The sequence below is a fragment of the Podarcis muralis genome, chromosome 7 (genome assembly GCF_964188315.1).
Source record: "Podarcis muralis chromosome 7, rPodMur119.hap1.1, whole genome shotgun sequence".
Classification (NCBI taxonomy): domain Eukaryota; kingdom Metazoa; phylum Chordata; class Lepidosauria; order Squamata; family Lacertidae; genus Podarcis; species Podarcis muralis.
Genome location: NC_135661.1, coordinates 73,844,571 through 73,852,425, shown reverse-complemented (window position 1 = coordinate 73,852,425; position 7,855 = coordinate 73,844,571). Strand labels below are relative to the sequence as shown.

At 48.5% G+C, this 7,855-nt stretch overlaps 1 protein-coding gene across 1 annotated transcript in view; it reads left to right on the top strand.

The window, feature by feature from the left end:
- The first annotated feature begins 3,217 nt into the window (after positions 1-3,217).
- HPN (hepsin) overlaps positions 3,218-7,855 on the top strand; it is a 28,577-nt gene continuing 23,939 nt past the window's right edge. The window contains exon 1 of the mRNA XM_028742621.2: positions 3,218-3,458. The gene's annotated coding sequence lies outside the window, so the exon portion shown is untranslated. The remainder of the gene's footprint in view (positions 3,459-7,855) is intronic.

Below are 7,855 nucleotides of genomic sequence, written 5' to 3'. Positions count from 1 at the left end.
AATTTTTCCCTTATGGGGTATCCAACAGCCCATATAGAGTCCTTACACAGGTTCCCTCTTGGTAGGAGAAAATAACCGAGGCCAACCAGAGAATATTGAGAAGCAAAGCAGCTAGTAAGCTTGATCTTTATTGATCTGTTGCAACAGCGTGCTCCCCTCACACGCAGGAAAGGAGGAGACCCAGAAAAATGGTGTGCAAGGCCTTATAAAGACTTTTGAAATTCCCATCCTGTAGATCTGGACCACCCCCAGAAACATCATACATACATCACAGAAGGGGTGTAACCTAAGACCACCCCTCAGATACATCCCACCTACATCACAGAAATTTAAATGTTGTTTATCTCTTGTCCTTGTTTATCTCCTGTCTGGCAGGTTACTTGATTGGATTTCCTGGGTAGCCTGGCCAGTCTTTTGTAATGATAAATACTTAGTTCCTGGGCCAGGTCACAGGCTCACAGGCTCACACCCTATTCAAACAGAGACATACCCTTAAGACAGGATTTGTGAAGGAAAAGACAATGGGGAGGCTTTTCCGCTTTGACCTTGCAGAGAAAACATTTGCTCAGTTTAGGAATCAAAATGGTTCCAGGTTGGCCTTCCTGTGCTGATCTATGTACGTGCTTGGTTGGTACGCTTATAAACATTACCATATACCTAAGACCATAAAATTCCTATTACACTTGCACACTTCCTTCTGGCAACTCCTGCAGCCCAACTGGTGCCAAATGTGTTGCTTGTCTTTCCTTTGGACCACATCAGCGAGGCTGCAGGGCAGTGTCTTATAATTTGGGCAGCCCAGGACCTCCATATACACAAAGTGACCCCCCAGGGAGGGACAATGGAGTGGAGAGGCACACTCCATTTCCTCTTGAGACAGATAGATGCCAACAACAACAAATTATAATATTGTATTTTATTGTATTACACTTTGTATTTTATTGTATTACACTTTACTATGGAAGTAAAAGAAGCAAAGAAAAATACAATTAAGGAATCATACAGCATATTACAATTGCTACAACTGCAATAAAATTTATTAAGTGGTCCGCTAAGACCCTCAGTGAGATTAAGGTGGTCCATTGGCACATCGCCCCAAGGAATCCTGGGAATTGTAATTTGTTAAGGATGCTGGGAAATTGTAGCTCTGCAATGGGTAAACTAGAGTTCCCATGAATTTTTTTTGGGGTGGGGGGAGCGTGTTTTGAATCTGCTGTAAAGGTATGTATCATGTTTCACAATGGGCAAAATGAATGCTTGCTTTTGGGGGGATGTAATATCCATTTCCATTTGGTTTTTTAAAAATGTTTTTAATACAGTACTGAAATATTGCACACAGTGGTATTTCTGTAACAAAGGCTACCAAGACCTCTCTCTCTAAATAAAGAATCATGGTCCGTATTAGTTAGCATGACGGGCGTTCATTTTCCAATTGGATATTTTACATCAGGCTCCGACATGTCTTGGGCCTGACCTGACCTCACCCAGATCAAAGCTCCATCCCATTGACCCACACAGCCTGTTTGCGCTCCCTTTCCTCGCTGGGCGACGTTTGCTGGAACTGGGGGAGCGGGGAGGCACGGGGGAAGCGGCTGGAGGAAGAGGAGGTCCTGATGAACCTGCGCCTGAGGGCTGGGATTGTTCCTGCGTGTGTGTGTGTGTGTGTGTGTGGAGAGAGAGAGAGTCTCTTCTCCTTTGGAGAGGCTCCTGAGTCGCAGGTGCGACGTGAGCCGCAGACAATGGGCGCTTTGAGAAAGGAGGCCGCGCTATGGGGGCGGGGAAGCGGCGCGCGAGCTTCGGGTCTGGCGATCTCCAAAAGCTAGAGCGCAGGGCCGAGTTAGAAAAGAGCAGCCTTTTCCCTTTACAAACACCTTTCCATCCATTCAAACACCACCGCATTCCGTTGATTCAAACCCTTTGGAGAGATCTTCTTCGCCATCGGATTTTGTTTCAGGCTGAAGCTCGCGCCTCCCTGCAGGATAATAGCAGGCGAGCGTGCTCTCAGGAGGAAAAAGAATGAAAAGGGAGGGTGGTCCGCTGCAAAGCACAAACGCACCGTCCCAATATCGTCATTTGGTCACCAAACAAGCCCATTTCTCCCGCCAGGGCTTAATGCTCCAAATGTAGGACGGATACCTGGACTAAAGGGACTCCTGAGCGCGTGCAGAGTGCATTCCCCTGACCGCTCCCTAACTCCAGAAAATCCCCAACGGTTAGGGAGGAAGGACTTACAGCCTTTCTCAACCTGTGGGTCCCCAGATGTTGTTGAACTACAACTCCCATCACCCCTAGCTAGCAAGGTCAAAGCTCAGGGATGATGGGAGTTGTAGTCCAACAACATCTGGGGACCCACAGGTTGAGAACCGTTGGAAGGTGATACAATGAAGAAGAAGCAGATATGTTGCTTCCAGGCCGACTTTAGCCCCAGCATATTTTTTCTACAAAGGAATTAACCTCTGATCACAAACGTCGCAGTTCAGACGCCAGGAACATCGCTGGTTGGTCGCCGTTGGAGACAAAAACTGTGCCGGACTAGGTCAGGGATGGGGAACGTTTGGCCTTCCAGATGTTGTTGGACTACAGTTCCCATCATCCCTGGCCTCTGGCCACGTTGGCTTGAAGCTGAATTGGACTCAGCAACATCTGGAGGGTCACAGGTTCCCCGTCCTTCGACCAGTGTCCCCCAAACTTGGGTCTCCAGCTGTTTTTGGACTACAGTTCCCATCATCCCTCATCACTGGTCCTGCTGGCTAGGGGCGATGGGAGTTGTAGTCCAAAAACAGCTGGAGACCCAAGTTTGGGAAACTCTGGACTTACGGACCCATCCAACAGGTGGGTCCAACAGGTCTTTGTATCCGTCAACAGGTCTTTGATCCAACAGGTCTTTATATCCGTTAACCCTCACTATCCCGGGCCATTTTTGAAAGGGACCCAGGTGTCCGGTCATGGTTCCCCCCAATTCTTTTTAAAGAACTCACTTTCAAGGTTGGGAATGGATCCCAGGAATCCGGGTCTCCCCCTTCCCCTGAAAACCCCAAACACCGTCTCCCTCTCTGTGTCTGTCAGGCTGTTTCCCTCCCCTCCAGCCCTAAAAAACCCCTCACGCTTTCTTTAGCTGGGGATGGGATCCGGGCGCGTCAAGCCCCTCCCACCTGTTAGCCACACCCACCGCGTGTTCTCTTCCCCTCCCCACCCCCCCGGCTCCTTCCCTCCCACCACCCCTCCGTCTGGCAGGTGTCTGGCTGGCCACAGCTGCAAAGGGGCCGGGTCCCCCCTCCCGGCTCCTCCCGGGTTGCCAGCCCTTCCCCTCCTCCTCCTCCCGCCGCCCCAGGTGGGGAAGCAGCCTTGCGCAAGGAAGCACTTCTGAGCCCGGGAGACCTGCCCTGTCTCTGGCTTTTCAGCCATGAAGATCGCGCCCCCCTTAGCGGGAAGGCAAGTACCCCGGTGAGGGCAGCGAGGTAAGAGGGGCTTCTTTCCTTTCCGCGGTTGCTACTTCGCGAACCCCATTCCACAGGGAAGTGGGGAGCAGAATTTGAACGCTGCCCTGCTTTGTCAACCCGTGTGTTCCTCCACCTCCTTCTGGACACCCCATAATTCCACCCCCACCCCAGGGCTTGTTGGCATATGATATACTTTGATATTCTTATTTTTTTAAATATTTCCATGGGCTACTTGCCGTTTCACAGTGGGTTCCAGTTTGGGCCACATTTCCATTTGCCTACTTTGCTTTCCCGCTATACCCTCCAGTTAAACTTTTTTTGGGTTATCGCTTTCGATCTGAACAGTTCCTCTGGCCTGTTCTGAATTTCGGAACGTGACGCTATTTGTTTGGGGTTGACTTGGTCCGACAGGTTTGAAAATGTGTGCTTATCTAGATGTTAAAATCTCTGGCTTGCCTCCAACTGAAGGAACTTAAATTAATCATGCCCGTTAACTTCAATAGGTCTACCCTGAGTAGGGCTAGTATTGCATGCAACCCAAAGTGTGCTCCTCCCCTTTTAAATGAAGGATTAGGGATTGAGGAATGTTCTATCTCCATGGGTGCAGCCAGGATTTTTGAGGGGGGGTGTCAGGCCTTTTGTTGGGGGGGGGCAGAACCTCCGTTAGCTATGTATTTTAATTGATTTAGGGAAGCAGCTGCCCCCCAGCCCTCCATGTATATCTCATTGTTAATATCCTGTAATTCTTTACTAGAAAGATTGCTCCAGAATGTTTCTCGACAGCCTGCTATAATAAATTACTCCCTTGCCACATCCCATGTCTTTTGAATTAATAAATCACAATTTTTCTGAATTAATTAATTCACTGCCTTCTCCTAACTGAGTAAGATAATACAGGGCAGTTTGGGCAATACCCTTGGGTGAGCTTCCACCTTTGGTGGTGGGGTTGTGGTGAACTGAGAGCAGGTGGGGGGCACAGTTGTCTGAGACGGCTTGCCATTTTAATTCCCCACAATGCCCTGGAGCAATGCTACCTTGAGGGCATTGTGGGAAATTAAAATGGTGGCTCGACCCAGATTCCACCGGCATGGTACATTTGAAACAGTCTCATACCCCTGCTTCTCCAAAGCACCCTGGGAAATACAGTTTTTGTTAAGGGTGCTGAGAGTTGTTAGAGACCCATATTCCCTTCACAGATCTGCAATTTTCAGAGTGATTTAATTATCAATCTCTCTTTATGGGAAACTCTAGAAATTGTAGCTATCTGAGGGGGAATAGGGGTCTCCTAGCAACCCTCAGCACCTTTAACAAACTATAACTCTCAGGGTGTTTTGGGGGGGAAGAGTTGACTGTTTAAAGTGGTGTGAAACTGCAGATGGGGTCTCAATGCTGCCTGAGCAGTGGGTCAGACTTTTTTTTTAAGGTGAGAGGCCCAAGGCATGTATCAGCAGTGAGTCTTAATGGGGTGTGAGGCCCAAACAGCTGCCCAAGGAATTGGGTGCCAGTGCTGGCCCCGACTAGGAAGTCCAGGTTTCAACTCCCCACTCGGCCATGATATTGACTTGTGCCAATTCACTTCTCACAGCCCTAGTATACCTCATTGCGGTGGTTGTTGTAAGAATGGAAGCTATGTGCACTGGAAGATTGGTAGGATACAAACAGGATGAACAGGAAATGTCCGTCCCTGATGGGGATTAGAATACCCCAATTTAGTCGTAGGCATGTATTGCAAGGATGTGTGTGTGTGTGTGTGTGTGTGTGTGTGTGTGAATTTGAGCTTTTTGCTCCTCTGGAACCAACTCTGGTCACGTGGCCAGCAATGCTGAGTAGGCAACCTGCATAATAACTACAGTCATACCTCGGAAGTTGAACGGAGTCTGTTCCGGAAGTCTGATTGACTTCCAAAATGTTCAGAAACCAAAGCATGGCTTCTGATTGGCCGCAGGAAGCTCCTGCGGCCAATCAGAAGCTGCAGAAGCCCCGTCGGACATTCGGCTTCCAAAAGAATGTTCGAAAACAGGAATACTCACTTCCGGTTTTCAATCATTTGGGAGCCGGAACGTTTGACTCGCAAGGCGTTTGGGAGCCGAGGTACGACTGTATTTTTGTTTGGAAAACTGATGGATATACACAGAGAGATCTCATTGTTGCCTATTCAGGGTATTAGGCCAGGGACCTCTGGATCAGGGAAGACAAGCTGACACAGTCACCTCCCTGACTCCCACCAGCCTGGAACACCCCAAACCAAAGGAGGTACTGGGCAGGGACGCGGACTTATAAAAAATATTGGGGGGGGGGCCCGGGAAAGCTCATGAATAATAAATAAGCTCATGAATATGCAAATAAAGTGGCGCCGCCTCCTCGTGAGCGAATAGGGGAGAGCGTGCTGCGCCTATTAATCAGCTCCAAAGGAAATTGGGTGGAGCTTTTGCTCGGGAGGGAGGGCAGGAGGCATGCAGCCCGCCCCTCCCTGTGCATTTTGGGCTGGGGGAGGGGCGGCGATGGCGCTCTGCTGGAGGGGCGCCGGAGATTATTGGGGGGGCGGAGCCCCCCCAAACGAATTTTTGAGGGGGCTCGGGCCCCCTCAAGCCCCATGGAGTCGGCGCCTATGGTACTGGGCACTTCTGCATTGATGGGAGGAGGACTTATAAGGGATGGTGAACTCATGGTCCTCAATTAGGTATTGGGACTAAGAACAGAGAGATCTTTGTCTTTCAACCAGTCTTGGACAGGAAAGTCCTTCAAACAGGATGCCTTCAGAAGAGAACAGGGATGTGAAACCTCAAGCCTGGGGGCTGCATGTGTCCCTCTAGGTCTCTCTGCCTGGTCTTTGGGACTCTCTCCTTGCCACTTCTCCACCAGCTTTGCTTCATACCCTAAAGGGGTTTTGCCTGGCTGGAATGTGTCTTTGAGCTCTGTTATGCTTCTTTGCTAGCCTGGATGGAGGATAGCGAGGGGTGTGTAGAAATTAGCCTGCTGTGCAAAGGTCAAATGAACTTTGGTTGCTCTGGCCCCCAGAAGGTCATACAGATGGGCATGTGGTCCTCACCCAGAAAAAAAGGTTCCTTACACCTGAAACAGAGGACTGTCATCTTGAAAGCCCTTCAAATAGAGGACGGTGTCTTCTGTAAAGTAGGACACATGCCCCCCACACCCGCCTAGCACCTTCTTCTGGGTGTTCCCATGGGTGAACATTGTGTATAGGAAAGTGCCTGCAGAAAGCTACTTTGATAACATTGTTCCTGGTAATGCAGATTCCCTTGGGGCATTATAATTCCTGAACTGTATGATGCTTCCTCTTGGGTTCTAGACTGAACTCTCAGTTCTAACAAGGGACATTTCTGGAGGGGTTAGGAAACAGTCTTTTGTGCTCGCGGCTGGGACATCGGAGCGCTGCTGGGAAATTGAACTTATCTTTGATGTACTTGTTTGGAAAGTGACTCATCGGAGTGAAGTAAAGGTGAACCAAAAAACTGGAACACATTTCTGCAAGGCTGCCAGAAAATGAAAGAAAAGTGCAGCACATTACTGCCCAGTCCTTTTAAACCCCCAACCCCCCTCTCTATAATACACAATAATCACATGTAATTTTACAGTTAGCTCATACTTCATATAGCCATAATTACAGGTTCATTTGTTTCATATTGATTGCTGTGCAATGAAGATGGTAACCATTTTTTTCCGCTGATTGGATCTTTCCTTCTCATAGCTGCTAATATCTGTTTATTATATTTTGTATATCTTATTCTTCTTCACAATCATTAAGTGTGAAACTTTCCTCTTTTCCCACAGCTTTGCTATTAAAATGCAAGCAGTTAGTAGCATTTGAGAGACCAGGGCAAAAGAACCTTGGCTAATACCTGGTGTTCTGTATTGCCAATACCATCGTTAAAGGGTCTGAAAGTAGATGGGTGTCTATTAGTTCTCTAATTTCTTGCTTAATTTCCATCCAGAATTCTTTGATCACCTCACAATACTTTTGGCAGCTTTGCATCTCCAACAGCTGTCAGACGTTGTCATGCAAACCAGGTCTATACCTCTTAAGTCAAGAGAGCTTATTGTTGACATCTCTTACAAGAGGCTGTGTCCTCCTGTAGAGCCAAATCTTCTCTATGTAGCATCAGTCCACCATTATTTCCCTACATCGGCTGAGAGATCCACATGCGTACATGTTCCCCTGCCCCCAGGCAGCTGGGAATGCTGCTTAAGTGTTCAGCATTTGTAGTGTTCAGTGGGTAAAGGCTGAAGAGACCAGGATTCAGATTCCGACTAGGTCCTGATGCTACTTGGGTGATCTTGGGCTAGTCACACTTTCTCAGCTCAACCTACCTGTGGAAATAATACGGGGGAACCATGTGTGCCACCCATTGTTCCTCGGAGGAGAAGTGGAGTCAGCGTGTGTGATGGTGATACTC